The sequence below is a fragment of the Anabrus simplex genome, chromosome 2, assembly GCF_040414725.1.
Source record: "Anabrus simplex isolate iqAnaSimp1 chromosome 2, ASM4041472v1, whole genome shotgun sequence".
Taxonomy (NCBI): Eukaryota; Metazoa; Arthropoda; class Insecta; order Orthoptera; family Tettigoniidae; genus Anabrus; species Anabrus simplex.
In genome coordinates this window covers 974,810,383-974,830,957 of record NC_090266.1, presented here as the reverse complement: position 1 = coordinate 974,830,957, position 20,575 = coordinate 974,810,383, and the positions used below count along the sequence as shown (strand labels likewise).

At 39.8% G+C, this 20,575-nt stretch overlaps 1 protein-coding gene across 5 annotated transcripts in view; it reads right to left on the bottom strand.

Moving 5' to 3' along the window:
- LOC136863230 (E3 ubiquitin-protein ligase RNF34) overlaps nucleotides 1–20,575 on the bottom strand; it is a 349,689-nt gene that overhangs the window by 310,071 nt on the left and 19,043 nt on the right. The window contains exon 1 of one of the 5 annotated variants that reach the window (XM_067139603.2): nucleotides 16,296–16,352. The exons of 3 other annotated variants lie outside the window; for them this stretch is intronic. The gene's annotated coding sequence lies outside the window, so the exon portion shown is untranslated. Of the gene's footprint in view, nucleotides 1–16,295; nucleotides 16,353–20,575 lie in introns of those variants that run through there. One more of the 5 variants, XM_067139601.2, reaches the window with a different exon arrangement.

Here is a 20,575-nt window from a genome sequence, read left to right as displayed (position 1 = left end):
TCAGGGCTACTGAAGTGGTGTTCGAACCCACTATCTCCCAAATAATGGATACTGGCCGCACTTAAGCAACTGTAGCTATCAAGCTCGGTGCATCTAGAAATTAAAACAGTAGAGTCTAGTAAAAAATGCACCATTATCAAAATATACAATGACCATAAACATTTTTCATGTATGAAAATACCTTGTGGTGTTAAATTGAGATCTGTCATTAATGGACTATAGTTGAAAAATCTTAATGTTGTATGTAGTAACACATAAAATATAGGTTAGTGTTCATTAAAATTTTAAGGTGTTTTTATATAAATATCATAAAACAAGTCTTAAAAAAATATGTTCAACACTTTCGATGAAGGCTGTGGTTCCTATTGGATAGGACTATTTTCGAGGGGGAACTTCTCTTAAAGGTTTTGCAAGCTGAATGCTGGGCTTGGCTTCATATAAAGACATTAAAAATGAAGAAGTATCCTCGCTGATCTTGCATCAGCCTTGTCAGCCTGTGTGCCACCTTGAGTTGAACTGCATGTTGAACAAAACATGTACCATGTGCATGCACCATGATTTAATGTTATTCGGAAAGGAATAACTTTAATTAGTATTGTAAAACTGGAATTCTCTTAAAAGTACTGTAACACTTCTTAAGGTCAGCAATACACACTAAAAATGAATTTCATTTCTAGTGCAGTCTCCCTCTTACCAGGAGGATCTGGGTTAAATTCCCATGCAGGTTGGCAATTTTAACCTGGATTTCTGGACAGAACCTTCGTGAGAACAACAAGAGAGGAGCAATGAAGGAAGAAGCCAGAATGCGCCGGCACATCTATGTCACACTTGCAGGCCCTGCCTGGGTAGTAGGGGTTTTAGATGGAAACTAAAATTAGTGAATAACTGATTTACATTTCTTTTATCTCTTCTCTCGCATTCACCTGCGTAGCCTTCAATTAATTTATCTTCTCCTATTTTGTCTTGCATTTATTTACACCATATATACTTGCATCTTACGTGAATTTAACTTACCAGTTATAAATTCACGGTGAAGGGCTGGCATGAACCATCAATCTCGAAGTGCATAGACTTTTTAGCAATATCACTCAGGTAAAATGTCACTTGAGAGATAATTGTAAAAAGTCTTATAGATAGGCTGTACAGATACATAGTACATTACCATTAAGAAAGATAACATTGCGAAGTAATTCGTCTTTACCATGAAAGACATCATCGTACATGACTGAATTACTATCAACATATCTTAGAGAAACTGTAAAGTACATGAAACCCAAATTATGAGTTTCATTTCCATGATGCATTCCTCCCATCAAAAGGAGACCATGTAGCTTATCCACCTTCATTTCAGCCACATAAATATTCAGCAAAAAGTGCAAAATCACAGTAGTGGATAAATACAATGTTTCAAGTAAAAACAGTCCGGAACTTAGATTAGTGAGGTTCGACATCCTGCCCGTCATCGTTCATGAGTCACTGTTGAACATGCTGTCTGTGTGTACGCGTATGATGGGATACCGTGCATGTCAAAACTAATAAGTTGCTATTTTACACAATAATAGTGAAATGATGAAGACGACACATACACCCAGCCCTCGTACCAGAGAAATTAACCAAGGGTGGAAAAAATTTCCGACCCTGCCGGGAATCAAACCTAAGACCAAAGGCCAGCACGCTAACCATTTAGCCATGGAGCTGAACAATAATAGTAAAAACCCAAGTTCACTGAAGCTATTGTTGACTGGATATTTCTTCTCTTTAAAAAACAGTGAGTACCATGAATTAATATCCTGTTGTGTTGATTACTGTAAACTTCGTGTGTACAATGTTGGTTTGCCAGTTCCTGGCATATCTACTGGATGAAAACTTTATAGACCAATTGACTCAGTTTTATGTTTATTGCATTCAGTCGTCACGACAGTGGTTTCAATGACAACAGTCTGTCAAGTACAAATCCTGTCGAACCTAACCTAACCCTGCGACAATCAGTGGTTTTCGGTGGATCACAACCTAACCTGTCACTATCAGTGGTTTTCGGTACAATACCATGGTTTTGTCACAAGCCAATACTGTCCAGGAGATGCTACAGGCCTGCTGCCCGCGTTAGCCCCCAGACACCCTTTGCTTGCGTCTATCCCAATGATCTTGTCACTAGCCGAACCTGCCCAAACCAGCCCAATTGCCTTGTCACTAGCCAGACGTAACGAAACCCACTGGTCTTGTTACCAGGCGGACCTAGCCAATTCAGACCAATGGTTTGGTCATGAGTTGGACATATCTCATATTCTGTCATGTTCTTGTCACTAGCCATGGTTATGGTCTTCATACGTCATGCTAAATTTCACAAACCAGTTATTAAAGTTTCACCCAATCTAGTCGCCCCTTGATTTGCTATGCTTGATCTATGTTCACAGCTTTAAAATTTCACAGCTCCATATTCATCATGATCCTTATTTTCCTATAACACAGCATTTATGTTAATACTTTCACGGTCTTTCTTCATTATGATAATACATGGACTGTCCTCTTTAAAAGTCTCAGACCGGGCGAGTTGGCCATGCTGTTAGGAGCGCGTAGCTGTGAGCTTGCATCCGGGAGATAGTGGGTTCGAACTCCACTGTCGGCAGCCTTAAAAATGGTTTTCCGTGGTTTCCCATTTTCACACCAGGCTAATGCTGGGGCTGTACCTTAATTAAGGCCATGGCCACTTCCTTCCCATTCCTAGGCCTTTCCTCTTCCCATTGTCGCCATAAAACCTATCTATGTCAGGGCGACGTAAAACAAATAGCAAAAAAATGTCTCAGGAGAAAAAAATTAGAGGCTTGGATATCAGTTTAACTCATTGGGCCCTAGCCACGGAACCGTTCTGTGCTTCGTCTTTGTGGACCAAATGCCGGACCACGGAACTGTTCCGTTGTCTCACTTTGCTACGTGATTCAACTTTTGCTCAACAGATGGCAGAGTGAGTTGCATTTTTTATTTGTGTACGGATACTTTCTTTGCAATGTTATATGCTCTTTTCTAATGTATATCGATAGTGTGCTTGGTAATGTTAGTTTGAGTGGGCTATCTCTATACTTTGAGACTCACTTGTAAACAAGATGGCTGCCAGTAAACAACTGAAATTTACAGATATATAACCCCTTTTAGAAAGTAATGTTGATTAGGAATGTCATTTTATTAGTGAAATTAGTAGTAATATTAGTAATAGTGAGAGCAATGTTCCTGAAGAACAAATAGATGTGGAAATTGAAGAGGAAGTGCAAGGAGAAGACTGTGTTAAAGCTCAGCAGGCAGACCGAGTACGGACCAGTGATAAAATAAAATGTTTTTAATGTATTCCTTGTTCCGCAGTTCGTGGTATGAAAGCCATTTATTTTCATGTAATATTTAAATCCTTAATGGTCTTGCAAGTAAGAAATTTGTCACGATATGAAGCGACACTTTATTTCCTCCAAAATAATCCCAGCCCCAATACAGTTTCAATCCAAAAAATATGCAGGGCTCAATTGGTTAAAAAATTACAAGCAATTAATAACGAAATAAGAGAGATCAGTTACATATATTGCTATTCGTTTTTTGTCGCACTGATACAGACTAGTCTTGAATGAATGTGTGAAAAAGGGAAAGTGCGGAAAACCATCTTCAGGAATGCCAATCTCGAAGTCCATAGTCTTTTTAGCGTAGTCAATCAGCTGAAGTGTCACTTGAGAGGTAACTGTGAAAAGTCTTTTATGGAGGCTGTACAGATACATAGTACATTACCAATTCCATCTCGATAGCTATGAGACACACACTGCGTAGTGGTCTTGCTCTATAAATCAATCATATTATAGTGAAAAAATTTGTTTTCAAACAAAACATTTGTCCGGCATGAAGGTCCAGAAGGAAAATACTTTCATTGGCATTCTTATTTACGTGTTCACCACCATAGTAGGCTTAACGTGAGTGACAGGGATTTAACGTAATTTGGAAGGATTGTTTTGCGTATGACAAATAAGTACCAGGTTAACTCCTGGGGGCAAAGGCGGTCGTGCGTAGAACCACCACTCTACCCCACCAAGTGCCAACGTTATGGCTAGTGGAAGCCTTTACCTTCCACCCTTCCAATGGCCTTCATGGTTTGTACAGAGATGAGTTCGCTTTTTGCTTTTTAAATACTAGTACTCATGTTTATTATGTTTATTCATACCCCTGCTTTGTAATTCAGTGGCCATGGAGTGGCTCTTGATGTTGTAAATTATATTTATATTTAATTATTTTTATTTCCTTTTTCCTTATTACATTCTTTTGTTGTTATTATAATTACTACATAGCCTATCCCTTAAAATATACTAATATTTAATATAGTAAATTATGCTTATCTCTTTGGATTCATTTATTTCATTGCATATTGTTATTGCTATGACAACATGACTTCTTTATGATGTAAATACACTAGTGTCCAACAGTTAAGCATAAGTTAAGAGTAAGTAGGGGAACAGGAAATAGACCGCAAATTGCACGACGTATGCATCTACCAACCTTACGTGTGTGCTCTGTATAGGAAAGGAGTGTTCCCTGCTTTGACTAGCGGCGTAACCACAAGGTAAACACAGCCAGTGCCTGCAGGCCCCATATTCCCTCAGCTGTGCTTGCCCTGTTATAGTGTGCGGAGTGTAGCATCGTGGTGAACGTGACAACATAATAGCACAATGACGCCATCTGGACTCAGTTTTGCAGGGTAGAATACTCGGCCGCCTGGAAGCAGGCCAGACACAGACCGAAGTCGCCCTATCCTTGAATGTGCCACAAAGTGTCATTTCCAGGCTTTGGAGACGACTTTGAGACACAGGAGATGTTAGTCGTAGGCCAGTACCAGGTCGACCACCACCCCACAGAAGGACCGATATCTGGCCTTAACCACCAGATGAAATCGGAGTGCACCTACAAGACAACTGACAGCAGAGCTTGCAGCCGTCTCAGGGGTTGCTGTTTCCCGGCAAACTGTGTACCGGAGGCTCAGGACAGCGGGGGTGTTTGCACAACGTCCAGCGGTGTGTGTCCTGCTCACTCCAGCACAGAGACGGGCCCGTTTACTGTGGAGCTGTCAACACAGAAACTAGACCATGAATGAATGGAGGCATGTTATCATCACAGATGAATCCCGCTTCAGTTTGCAGAACGATTCCCGTCGCACATTAATCTGGAGAGAACCCGGTAGTCGATACAACTACAAGAACATCGTGGAATGGGACCAGTATGGTGGTTGTGGCGGCGGCGCCATGGTGTGGGACGGAATCATGTGGAATGACTGTACATACCTGCACATCTTCATGGGTGGTCCGAGGAACACTATTAACACTCGGAGATACAGGGATGAGGTACTGAGACCACATGTTCGACTCTTCAGAGGTGCGGTTGGTCCAGACTTCCTCTTAATGGACGATAATGCCCGAACGCACCGCACTTCTCTGGTGGATGAATTTCTGGCTGGGGAAGACATTCATCGCATGGACTGGCCAGCAAGATCTGTGGATCTGAGTCCTATAGAACATGCCTGGGATGCATTGGGGAGGCGAAATGCATCCCGTCAGCCTCCACCATGCTCTGGTGGATGAATTTCTGGCTGGGGAAGACATTCATCGCATGGACTGGCCAGCAAGGTCTGCGGATCTGAATCCTATAGAACATGCCTGGGATGCATTGGGGAGGCGAAATGCATCCCGTCAGCTTCCATCAAGGACCCTCCACGACCTTCGCATTACCCTTTTGGAGGAATGGGATCGACTGCCACAAGAGTCCTTAGACCATCTGATAGAGAGCATGCCATGTCGCTGCGAAGCATGTGTGGCCGTTACGGGTAACCATACACCCTATTAATAGTACATTTTGTTAGTTGTTGTCAAAGGTGTACCTTGGCTATCAGAACCTTTCTGACACTGTTTTTTGGACAAGTTGTGTAACATTGTGAGTCAGCTTCTGTACGCTCAGCAATCCGTCTGACATTCCTATCAGGTGGCATGGCCTCGTTTAGCGATTATGCTTAACTTTTGGACACTAGTGTAAATATAAAATAACAGTATTTCTTCCCAAATATATTTGTTATACCTGCACCAATCAGATAACCGACTAGGGAAGTATCTTTCATTAAGGTATATAATGTTCTTACATACATGCATAATTGAAGAACTGAAGATCCATATACAGTTAAGTGGGTTGCCCTATGGCAGAAGTCCAAACTGTGTAGTTTGAGAGAAAGCAAGCCCATGTGGAAGGCCTATTATGCGTCATAAGAAACTGAGTGAACTGGCTGTGCAGTTAGATCACATTGCTGTGAGCTTGCTTTCAGGAGATGGTGGATTCGAACCCTACAGTTGGCAGGTCTGATTTTTTTTTTTTTGTTCCCTCATTTTCATTTCAGGCTAATGCTGTGGCTGTACCTTTATTAAGTCAACGACTGCTTATTTTCATTTTAAGTCCTAGCCCTCTTTTCTATCCCATTCTTGCCTCACAGCCTGTCTTTATGTGATTTAAGCCAATATATATAAAAATCTGGTAATGATGTTTGACTCATTAGTGCCCCTGCACATTTCCTGGGTTTCCCTAATGTTGTAAGCTTGAGATACACCAACTTGAAAGCTGAAAATATGTTTAAAATGCCCCCCATCCCTTACTGCTTATTAAAGAAAGCAGAAGACAACGACAACATCCAAGGAAGGACACCAGACTGAGTGGCTCAGATGGCTGAGGCGCTGGCCTTCTGACCTCAACTTGGCAGGTTTGATCCTGGCTTGGTCCGGTGGTATTTGAAGGTACTTAAATACATCAACCTCATGTCCATAGATTTACTGGCACGTAAAAGAACTCCTGCATGACAAAATTCCGGCACCTCGGTGTCTCCGAAGACCGTAAAAGTAATTAGAGCAATGTAAAGGTATTGGCATTATTATTAAAATTAAGGACAGACATGTCCTATGTAGTAAGTCCTTGAACTTATAGAAATTGCAATAAATTATACAATCTAGATTCTCTCTCTCTCCCTCCCCCCTCCCTTTACGAATACAGTTATGGTAACGCATACATCAGAATAAAGGCAGGAAATGTTTGAAATTAATCTAAGCGAGTGAAGGAGAGAATGTATGACTAGTTCAGGTTGGTGGGTTCAAGTCCGGCGGTATCTGAAAGTGCTCAAATATGCCAGTCTCATGTCTAGATCTACCGGTACACTAAAGAACTCTTGCAGGACAAAATTCCGGCACTTCGGCATATATGAAAACCGTAGAAGTAGTTAGTAGAACTAATAACATTATTATTCCCAATTAAGCAGTGAGCTTGAAAGCTGACGTAATTTCCGTTCACATAGCTTGGCTCATTAGTGCTCCTATATGTTTCCTGGATAAGCTTGAAGATATAACCAGCCTGTAAGCTGAAAATATGCCCAATAATCTCTCTCCTTTACTGGTTATTGAAGAGAGAAGGAAATATTCATGCAAAAGAAAGGAAAGGCATTGAGTAATGTCTGGAACTTTTGAAAATCACACTGCAGAGATTTATTAAATAAATTGCATCGTTTCAGACATCCCTCTTTTCAAGAATATGGTTATAGTACTGTATATCAAAATAAAGACAGAAATATGTAACATTAATTTGAGTGAGAAAGTGTGTTTAATTCCTTAATTCCTCATTGAGCGTGAAAACCGACTTAATTATGAATATCTTTATTTATTTCATCTCAACTTTTGTCATTTACTAGGGTAGGGGAACATTCATTATCGATACTTACATTGAAGTTAGTTTGTTATGTCTGGTGATTTTAATATGTAACTAGTCAGGTTGGCATCAGTGATCAGTCATTACAAAAAAAAAAAAAAAAAAATTAATAATAATAATGGAGAGAGAATCGGGCGGAGATATTTACTTTTGAGTGTATGGTCTAGAAATAACAGGGGCACTGGATACCACACCATTATGTGCAAACCGAGCTCGATAGCTGCAGTCGCTTAAGTGCGGCCAGTATCCAGTATTCGGGAGATAGTAGGTTCGAACCCCACTCCACTGTCGGCAGCCCTGAAGATGGTTTTCCGTGGTTTCCCATTTTCACACCAGGCAAATGCTGGGGCTGTACCTTAATTAAGGCCACGGCCGCTTCCTTCCCACTCCTAGCCCCTCCCTGTCCCATCGTCACCATAAGACCTATCTGTGTCGGTGCGACGTAAAGCAAATAGCATTATGTGCAATGGAGGCCATCCTAGGTCTTCCCCCCTTACATTTATACGTTAAGGAAATAGCGGGAATGAGTGCTTACCGCCTCTGGTCACTCGGAGGATGGTCCTTCAAGAATCCGAATAGAGGTCATGCTTCTATTCTTACAAGGCTTCACCAGACCTGCCCAATGACAATGATGATCGGGGACCTGATGAAGCCTAGTTTTAATCTGAATTATAAGTTCACAGTGGTTATACCCACAAGGGAGGAGTGGGCCGCGGATGCTGGGGCCCCTCTTAGGTCTGGGGGCTGTACATGGTACACAGATGGCTCACGGACAGGGACGGGCACAGGCGCCGGGGTCTGGGGATCTAAGACAAGGCTCTCCCTTCCCATGGGTAAGTATGCTACTGTTTTCCAGGCCGAAGTATATGCAATACTGGCCTGTGCTGTATATATACGGAACATGCCTGGACATAGAAGATGCATCACCATTTGCAGTGATAGCCAGGCAGCGTTAAAAGCACTATGCGCAGTTAGAACATCAAAAATGGTATGGGAATGCCAAAGGATGTTAGATCAGCTATGTGAACTTAGCTCACTTACCCTATTATGGGTCCCTGGGCACACAGGTATCAGTGGAAATGAAGAAGCTGACAAACTAGCGAAACAAGGCTCAAAAGGTCCTTTCATAGGACCAGAGCCCTTCCTAGGAGTGTCACTCCAAAGCGTGAAACTGGTAATATCCTAGTGGACAAACCAGTCTCACTTAGACATTTAGAAGAGGCTAACCATTGCAAGGCAGGCATGTGAACTTATCAAAGGGCCCAGCCAAAGTTATAAAAAGGTCCTGATAAATTTGAATAGGACCAGGATGCGAATGGTAGTTGGACTGTTGACAGGACACAATACCTTACAGAGACACCTACACATCATGAAAATCAGTCAGGATCCGATGTGTAGAAGATGCGGTAGGGAGAAAGAGACCTCCGCGCATGTGTTGTGTCAGTGCGAGGCTCTTGCAAGCACTAGACATCAATATCTTGGCTCACATTTTGTGAGCCTGGAAGACATCAGGAATGCCAACATCCGGACACTGGTACCCTTTATAGGAGCACTAGGGCTGGACTAGGCAAACCCGTTGAAGGGACACAAAGGGTCTTCACAGACCTAAGTGCGGAGCCCTGCGAAGGCAGGGATCACCCATTCTTTATCTATCTATCTATCTATCTAGTGTATGGCCTTACGTGGCGATTACTGTACTTCGGTTTCTCTGTAGAGCTCATCTGGTTTTACCAGCACCACGTCCAGAATATTCTTCCCTCTAGTCAGTTCCATCACTTTCTGAATCAGCTGTCCTTCCCATATAAACTTATTTGCCATTTGTTGGTCAAGCTTCCTGTCGTTCGCATTACCTTCCCAATTGACATTTGGTAAATTCAGATCTCCCACTACATTCACATTACTTTCCATGTCATTTCCCACAAAGCAAATATCAAATAATTATATAATACTTATACCTGCTTGCTTTATAATTCTGAATCAGCATCAGCGCTTCCCTTTCCCGGTCGGTACACTCCAAAGACATCAAGTTGCATATTATCTTTAGAAGCGAGCCTTACACCTCAAATTTCAGGTTTGTCATCTTAAACTTTTTCGTAGCTACAAATTCTTCTTTCACCAGAATGAATACTCCCCCTCCCACCATTCCTATCCTGTCTCTACGATACACACTCCAGTTCCGTGAGAATATTTCTGCATCCATTATATAATTTATTTTTCATTACTCCTATTACAATACCTGGTAAGTATAGGGCCTACATCAATATTTTGGTGAAATTTTTTAATGGCTGAAACTGAAAGGACTGAGTTTCTTTTTTCTTGTCCGGAAATTATTTCGGTGAATTCAAACAATTTATCACTGTAATAATGCTTTGTTTGCCAGTTGTAATTTCACTTGTGAAACCCATTTTTTGTCCATAATATTCTGCTAAATGTAACAAAATTTGTATAGTATATGTATCACAGCTATATTAACAAACCTGCATATAGAATTTTTGATTCCAGAATTTTTTCAAGTAGTAGGGATTTTTAAGTCGAAAATTTTAGAACGTAAAAATTACACAAATTTTAGCACGATATATCTCCTTATATAAGTTATGTACAGAAAAATCGATATGAAGTGCTTTTAAAAGAAATATTATCTACCTAATTACGAATTTATATTAACATGTTAATTAATTTCATGAAAAAATGGAATTAAACATTTCAAAAGAAAAACTTTATTTTGGAAAAACTATTAATTGTATATGAAGGAAATGTTCATGATACTTTTATGTAGGCGACATTCCCACAAAGTTTTGTGAAAATCCATGCATTAGGTAAAAACATCTTTTTATCTCCGGAGTGTCACCTTAAATTACTTGATTCTATTTCTTTCTTTACAATACTTCTACAGTTCAACACTAACATCCCTACATGACTTCCAGATCCCTGTACCCTTATCACTGCTCAACAGACCACTCCGTTTCCCTGAATGTACCTCCCTATGACCCTTCAAAACAAATTTCCTAACTTCTATACGTACCGCTGTGGTTTAAGTGAAGACAAGCTGAGTGCAGATCCGGATCTCCTACCCACCCATTAGGATCAAGAAATCTCACTCCCATTTTCCCACATACCCAGTCCATAGTCTCATTTAAATCCCCAATCACCCTCCAGTCAGTGTCCCTCCTACAGAGTATTCCACTGATAACAATCTGCACTTCCTTAAACTTCACCCATGCTGCATTTACCAGATTCCGCACATCCCCAACTATGTTGGTACTTATACCTGCTTGCCTTATGTTGTTGGTACCAATGTGAAACACTACCACCTTTTCCTTCCCCTCCTCCTTCTCTTCTACTTTCTTCAACATCTGCCTCAACCTAATTCCTAGACAAAACTCTACCCTGGTTCCCTTTCCTCCACACACTTTTCCCACATGTCTAACACAATGTATATCCCCCATGACCAGAGCCTCAATCCTACCCACCTCATTTGATCCCCTCCTGGTCAGCCCTCACTTTCCTGACAGTTGCAGAAGCTACTTCCTCCTCCCTTTTCTCCCTTCCATGACCCTGTTCCACCTGTCTTTTCCTATCCTCTACTCTACATTTCCCTTTCTAACCTTATCCCTTCCTCCTACTTCCACACTTCTCAGCAACAGTTCCCTGTTCCTCATCTTCCCTCTGTTGTTCTACCTGCATTGACTCATACTGATTTCTCGCAGACACCTGTCCTGAATTCTGATAATGAATAGAGCCCTTAGCCTGCAATCTCCTTCTCGTTAGAACATTAGACCACCTGTCTTCTATAATTCCCCCCCTTTCCTTCCCATCCCTCCTTTACACCTACTGTATTCTGAGAGAATCCTAATTATCTCCCTCAAACTCTCCAACTCCTCCCTCATACTCCTTAATGCCTGGTCACACCCACAGTTCCTACACTTGCGCTCCTTAACCATTCTTTACGGAAAAATGAAAAGAAAAGGAAAAATAAAATAACTAATCATGTGCAAAAAAAAATGAAAGGAAAGAAATATTGTCTAGGATAGTACACAAGGACCAAATGACAATAAGGTAATTAATATACTACTACACTACAATACTACTTAGTTGTACTCTATTTTTATCCTACAACACCCTAATAGGATAAAAACTGCCGAAAATTACTGAATACCAAAAGAATACACGAGAATTACACATTTCTAAACAGCAGTTAAGCCTATCCTAATTACAACAGAATTCTAGTAAGAAGGTTTCTATGGATACCTCTACTATACTACACAAGTATTTTACAATAATAGAATAAGCATGCTAATTTTTAAGACAGGCAGTTTTGTGACTAATTATTGTCCTGTGTGCATAATCAACAGCATAGCTAAGGTATACAAACATATATTATATAACAGCATTTATAACCATATTAAGATTGTGTTATTTGAATTTCAACATGGCTTTGTACAGACAAGACATTCTGGAATGCTTCATATGGCAGTTGAATTCTATAATATCTGAACCATTGATTCATGCCAATTACAATAATGTGTCAAACAGGGGGTTGCTCCCGCTTCCGACATAACTTTTGTTATGAAAAATACATGAACTGCTTATTATACTAATTTAATGGAGGATGATCCAATCAGAACACACACACAATTATACATGCCAGGCTGAGTAGCTCGCAGAGTAAAGCTCTAACCTTCTGTGCCCAACTTGGCAGGTTCGATCCTGGCTCATTCTGGTGGTATTTGAAGGTGTTCAGATACAGCACCCTTGTGTCAGTAGAGAAATGGATTAATAGTAGGCATTACACGGTTCAGAAAAAAATAACAGCCAAAAAAAAAAAAATTTTTTGCTAGTTGCTTTACGTCGCAGTGACACACATAGGTCTTATGGCGACGATGGGAGAAGAAAGACCTAGGAATGGGAAGGAAGCGGCCGTGGCTTTAATTAAGGTACACCCCCAGCATTTGCCTGGTGTGAAAATGGGAAACCACGGAAAACCATTTTCTGGGCTGCCGACAGTGGGGTTCGAATCCACTATCTTCCGGATGCGAGCTCACAGCAGCGCGCTCCTAACCGCATGGCCAACTTGCCCGATCAAAAAATATTTAGATAAGAATGGGGACAAAGAGGAACAAAAACCATGATTGATCTGATTGTAGCCAAGAGAGAGAGAAATAATGATATTTGGAAGATGTGACAGCTATGCCATGAGAAAATTTTGAAGACCATAAAATTGTAGAAGCTATAAGACTTTGTAAAAATAATGAAATTTAAAAAGACAAGGGAAAAAGGCTGGAAATTAAAGGAAAAGGGAGCACAAGGTAAGCTCCGAGAGGAACTGAAGAAACAAATTCCTAATGGAGACGTTGGTAGTGTTGAAGAGGAGTGGGCCAAGTTCAAACAAGGAATGGTGAAATGTGCAGAAGATACATGTGGTAGATAACAGGGCAAAAAAGGAAAAGGAGACACCCTGGTGGAATAACAAATTAAGGGACACAGTGAAAGAACAACAAAAAGCATGGAGGAGCTGGATAGGAGGCACAAATATAGAGTGTAGACAAAAGTATCATGAAGCAAAGACAGCATGTCAGAAGATTCTACATGAAAATAATCAGAAGTGGTAGGAAAACTTCATAGAAACTTTGCAAAAGGATGTTAAAGGAAGTAAGTGTTGTATGGATTGGTTAAAAGCAAAGTAAACAGGAGAGAAGACACACAATTTATAAGGACAGATAAAGGACAAATTTTGACAGAGAAAGAGGATATTCTCCAGCAATGAGAGGAGTATTTTGCTAAATTACTTAATATCAAATTCAAAGAAATGGAGGAAGAGCATGAACATGAAGAAATGATGGAAGAAAACCAAAATGAAGATATAACAATACTGGAAATAAAAGGAGCTATAAAGGAAGATGAAAAGTGGCAAAGCATCAGGTGTGGATGAGGTGGCTACAGAGAGGACAAAGGCAGCAGGACCAGTACATTTACATTGGATATACAGCTTATTCTGAGTGGTATGGAAGAAAAAAGAATACTAGAAGATTGCAGGAAGGGTCTGATAATCCCAGTATCCAAGAAAGTTGATAAGAAGAAATGAAGCAACTATAGGGGAATCACCCTCATTTCACATGTAGCAAAGATTTTTGAGAGGATATTGGAGGGAAGACAGAGGATGAAATTAGAAAAGGAAATGGGGGAAGAGCAGTATTGATTTAGAAGAGATAGATCAATTTTTGATCTAATTTTTGGATTAGGGAACATGATGGAGAAAAGATGCGAGTTCACGAAGTATTTAGTGATGACATTTATAGATAATCAGAAGGCATATGACTGTACCATGCATTGATAAAAAAAGAGGATAGGCAGGGCAGAAGTACAAATGACCAAAGCCATGTAGGAAAATTGTGTAAGAAGTGTGAAGAGTAAGATAGGACAAACAAACTGCTTCAATTTAGAAACAGGACTTTGACAGGGAACTGTATTATCCCCTCTACTCTTCATCACAGTCATGGATGAAGTCCTCAAAGGTGTACAACAAATATGGGAAGCAAAAAGACAAAGGCCTTATTCTTTGCAGATGACATACTAATATGGGGAAAGACAAAATGGAAGTACAAGAACGAGTTACTGCATGGAATTGAGAGATAGAGGAATATGGAATGAAAATCAGTGTGGAGAAGAGGTAATAGAGAAGGAAGAGGGAATATTGAAGTAAATGGAAAACAATCAGAAGTTGTGAAAAGCTTCAAATATTTGGAGAGTATACTTGCAAAAGATGAAACAATAAATAAAGAAATTGGAAAGAGAATCCAACAAGCCAATGGGTTTTACCAATGTGAGAGAGGTACAGTGCGGAACCAGGATGTCCCACAGAAATGCAAGAAAATTTTGACATACGTGGTGGGCACTAGTGATCGGATATTTATTTAATTTTACTGAATCGATTAATTTGATTCCGTTCACGTTACTGAATCACTACAGCGAGCCGGTTCACGGCTCATTAGAGTCACTGTTCCTATTGCATCTGTGAAGTATGTACTGATAAACAGCAGCAACAACGTTCAATGGTCGCTGCTGTCATCACGTCTTCATTCTATGAACTGCTTTCCTATGCAACACCTACCTTTAAGATTCAAGTTTCTCCTCTTCACATCAAGTTTTGATGTTACAAAGCCTTCCCACCACAGTGACAACTCCATTAAATAAGTATATTGAGTTAGATGAAAAATATCTGTGCACACAATCATCAATCATCTGCATTTGGTGCTATTGCCCATGTGGGAGATACCCTATCAATTGTTTGCCTAGTCTTTTCTTAAATGACTTCAAAGAACTTGGAAGTTTCATTATAATTGTGATACAAATTCTTATAATTTTGTTAATTACCACCTATTCAATACAATAAAAACGTAGTACAAACTTGCATATTTATTAAGATGTTGATATGGTACATGTTTAGCTCCTTTTTCGTGAGCATCATCAGCCAACTACTATTCACGTTAGGTTGTATAAGATCATGAAACAATTCTTTAGGATTAAGATTATTCCTATAAAACTAATTGACAAATCTCATAATATTTTACAAGTCATATAACAATAAAATTATGTCTTTAACTTAAAACTTTTTGTCTAAAATTTTATTGTTATATGACTTGTAAAATATTATAAGATTTGTCAATTAGTTTTATAGGAATAATCTTAATCCAAAAGAATTGTTTCATGATCTTATACAACCTTCAGTGAATAATAGCTGGCTGATGATGCTCACGAAAAAAGAGCGAAACATGTACCATATAAACATCTTAATAAATGTGTAAGTTTGTACTACGTTTTTATCGTATTGAATAGGTGGTAATTAACAAAATTATAAGAATTTGTATCACAAGTAGATCTTCAATACGGACAAAGAAGATGAAATTTATAACCTGCAGTTTCATTATATTCACGGTAAATACATAATACAAAATAAATAGGTTATAAAAATTGAAATGCAGGAAAAAATAGGTACTTGTGCAGTACTATACATGCTTATTATATTACAGAATGGGTTCTCAATCTTTTTCTGTTGCGCCCCACTTCTGAAACATGAAATGTCTAGCGCCCCCCTCCCTCCCATTCTTCTTTCCTTTCTTAGCACAGGCATAGGCTACTTCACACAAAAACGGATCACTAGATCTACAGTATTTGCTTTTATCTAATTACTACAACTACCAGTTACAATAATAATGATAATAACAATAATAGAAGCAACAATAGCAACAACACACAATTTGCTACCCTTACAGCACATCACAGTTAAACAACTTTTTGCAAGAAAAAATTCAATCATTTGTATTAGTCCAAGGTATTGAAAGTTAACTATTACGGTACTTAAAAAACAATGGCTGCATGTGCAGTTATTGGTACTGATATGTAGCGATTTGGATTTTGCAATTAAATAGGATACCTCCAAGGATGCTCTTAGCGCTTTTTTGGAACTGTTGCATATTTTCTAAGGAATCTGACATGTCTTTTTATTTGTTGCTCATGATGCTTAAAAATTCTATAGGTTTACTTACACAGTCTGGATGTTTTGTTTGCAAGTGTCTCTTAAGTTTCACATGCTTCAAACCGTCTTTAGCTGAAATCTCCAAACAAAGAATGCATCGAGGTCGTTTCCGATTATTAAAAAGAATGCTGGTAAAGCCTAATATCTGACAATCGTCTTGATATTTACGCACTTTGCTTTTGGGTGTAGAATTAATGTTGCTGGTGGGAGCAGAAGTAGAAGCGGAAGAACAAACTACTTTGATTACATTCTTATCTTGTTCTGTATTAGAAATGAATATTTTCAAAAGAGGGCAAGCTTGATAAAATCACTTCCATGGGGCCTCTTTTTACTACTGCTAATAAGCCACTTATCAATGGGTATGACGATACATCAGTTTCATGTAAATCGGGATAACCTCTTCCACTAAACACGCACTAGAATTCACCTGTTCACTCGCTGTCTTTGAACTGACTGCAAAGGCCTGGCTGAAATCGAGTCGACAATGGCGGAAATAGAAGAATCTATTCTTGTAAGGAAGTAGCGGTCACATTGTCAAGCGGCTTATTTTCATTAGTGGTTGTTAAATGTTTGGTAAGGCGATACCGCTGCAGGTAGTGAGTGAAAGAGTGCTGTGTGGGAAACGTTACTCGCACCTCTTTTCAAAAGACGTGCTGGCAGGATCTACTGGTCAATTCTTGTGAAATAAGACAGCAAAAGTACGAGTTTATTAGTCTTGAATGGTGGAAAAGCTTCCTACCTAAGTTCATGGATGTGAGAATCTGAGGATAGCAATATTTGTTACTGAATATGAAATATAAATATTTCAATCAGAGTCAGTGCCCACCTTTATCACTCTCTGCGCCCCCCACTTTGAGGACCACTGTATTACAGTACAAAACTTTAGTTAATAAATTTAATAAGAAGAAGAATTGACATAACTCAAATTTTATACACTACTGTATGGTTTTCGACAGTTCTCTGAAATTTGCAACTCCATTATATATACAGAATCAGATGTAAGAATACCCTTGTCCACAATTAAGTAGCCTACACATCAAATATAAATCAAGTAAGTTGCTTTACGTCGCACTGATACAGATAGGTCTTATGGCGATGATGAGATAGGAGAGGGCTAGAAGTGGGAAGTGTTACGAGCTCAACTTCGCTTACCTTACGCATACTTCTCCGCTCCGATTCAGTGCACATTATATTACGCTGCTTCATGAACTGTCAGCTTACAAGTCTGTCTCACCACTGCTTGGACTGTTGCCCCTCCACGCACAATCACCATGACGTCACCCGGTTCCAGTATTTTCTCGAGCTCGCTTCACTTCCGTATATATACTCGCCGCTTTCTCTTGTCCAGCGGTCAGGTGTGATTGATATATTGTAATCGGCAGTGGGAGCTTGAGCATTGTACATGGCTGGACCGTGTACATTTTTAACTCTACTTCATTCTTCTCTACGTACTGGGTGAGCAGACGTTTATTATTATTATCATCCATTCAATTTTGCCCTCTCTCTCTCTCTCTCTCTCTCTCTCTCTCTCTACATGGGCTTTGCTATTGCTTGGATTTCGAACTCTAGTCCCTTCAGGACTCTACGAAATTACGCTGTGCCAAACTATTGACTTTAGACTTGTGGTGGAAATGTGAAGAAAGAAGTGTTCTGGACTAGCGATATCACGGTCACCTTCAACTTCTAAAGTGTTGTGCATGAACTTTGCCTTCCCTCGTTTTGAAGTGGGACTTGACAGCCTGACCATTACTTAATTTTCCCTTTCCCTCCTGTTTGTTTTTAGGTTTTCTTTTCCTGCTCCTCTTTCCACTCTCCTTTTCGTCTCCCATTCATGATTTCTCATAATTTACTAATGAAATTTGGTAATATTGTGGTCTGCCAATTTCGCACTGCGTCTGCTGTTTACATTTCGAATGTTTTAGAATCTTCCTGTCTTAAACAAGTGTGTGTTAGATTTTGGGGGATATGATGTCGTTTTATTGCGTACCCTTTTAGGTACTGGAAAGTTCCTTTCAACTTGTATAACTTTTATTTGTTCCTTTTCAAAATTTCTTGTTGTTTTCACACGGCATTTCATGTAAACGTTGTCATGTTGGAACTTGAATGTAATGAGAATATTAATTTATTCCTATTGCTCTTATCTCGTACCTGAGTATACCAAAGATTTATTGTAATTTGTGTGGTTACCCTTTTTTAGTGCCTGTATTAACCAATATAAGACCTATCAATAACTTGTATGATTCCCCTTTTCTATGGTGTATCAAACGGTCCATTTTTACTCTCTGTTGTGAAAACATTTGTTATCTCTTTTGATGTTTTTTCAATACATCTGTTCATTTTTCTAAACCTGTGCTTTTGGGAGATCTCATTACTGTGTTCCCTTTCATTTTGCTTAGTATGTACCTACCGCGGAAATTCCTCATGGGAAAAGGCCCATAATTGTAATCGACACACGGCTTGGGATGTTATCTGCACTGATTGTGGTTACTTGAAGCATGACATTTGAATACTGCCATTACCCCGTACTTCACGTTTCCCTGCGCTCTGCTTGCTAAGTTCCCTGTGCGGCATACCAGCACATATTTTTGGGAGTCTTTCGCTTCCTTCGTATCGAACTTTTGTTGATATTTGTCAAGCGATTGCTGCAAGTACTTCGAAATACATACTCATATTTAATTATACCAAGTATCGCAACAGAAGGAAGCGGCCGTGGCCTTAAGGTACAGCCCCAGCATTTGCCTGGTGTGAAAATGGGATACCACAAAAAAACCATCTTCAGGGCTGCCGACAGTGAGATTCGAACCCACTATCTCCCAGATGCAAGCCCACAGCCATGTGCCCCTGACCGCATGGGCAATTTTCCCGGTGAGAGTGCGGTCATGAGCATGACTCATTGTCATAGGGTAGGCTAGATAATAATGTTGTTAGTTTTACGTCCCACTAACTACTTTTACGGTTTTCGGAGGCGCCGAGGTGCCAGAATTTAGTCCCACAGGAGTTCTTTTACATGCCAGTAAATCTACCAACATGAGGCTGATGTATTTGAGCACCTTCAAATATTACCAGACTGAGCCAGGATCAAACCTGCCAAGTTGGGGTCAGAAGGCCAGCGATTCAACAGTCTTAGCCACTCAGCCAGGCAGGTAGGCTGAAGAGCTGAGTTTAATAATTAACTGTCAAACTAGTTATAAAAATACTGACTGATTAAACTAATACAGGACACAGAATAACCTAATAGCCTACCTACTTATGAGCTAGGTACTTTGGAATTATGTTTTGACTACCTTCTTAACACTGCAAATAAATCCATCTATTATTTAAACCTCCCTGTAAGAAGAGGACAGTGAATGCAAGTGGGTATTATTTTCACTGTACCGATAATGATGATGATGATGATGATGCTTGTTTAAAGGGGCCTAACATCTAAGGTCATCGGCCCCGGAAGATATGAAGAGACAAAATCAGAAACATTGAAATCAGAGAGAGAATTGTATTCCCTAAACTACAAGACATGATAGAGACCAGTAAAATGAAATGGTATGGACATGTGATGAAAATGGAAGAGGATAGAGTTCCAAAGCGAGTATTTACGGAGAAAATAGGAGGAAGGCATTGGGGAAAGCCCAGAAAGAGTTGGATGGATATGGCGAAGGAGAGTATAGAGAAAAGAGGAGTAAAATTTGAAGAAATATTGAAGAGGAGTGAAAGAGAGAGGAGGTCCTTGGGAGGTCCTTGATTCACAACCCAACTCAGAAGATTGGAAATGGGAAATGAAGGGGAAAAAAGGAGGAGAAAGGAAGAAATTATTATTATTATTATTATTATTATTATTATTATTATTAACTGAAGTAATTAACACACCACACAACACGACGACAACAACCACCTCTGAGGCAAGCCTGCCTTTATAATACCTGGTAAGGAAGTAGTTGTATTTTCAGGGTATGGTAAAATATAAGTGTTCTAGTTTAATCGTCCAGAAAATTCATGTCGTCTTCTTCTGTACGAACCGGACGAAAGAGACAAGAGAAGCAGCGGTTGAGGTGTGCCTGCAGGCAGGCCTGTAGCTCTCCTATCTCACTCACTCACTACCCAAGGTGGATTCATGAGAGCTGAGAGTCAGATTACCACGTAACAACTAACGACTGAGCCTTACAGGACAGATGAAGGGACAAAGAAGCAGTTGTCTATCAGGTAGCCTCTTGCCTGTCTCACGAGTGTGCCATAAATTCTTGTTTATTGGTTACTGTATAACATTTAGAGACTAGAGCAGAAATTATTTCATGCAGT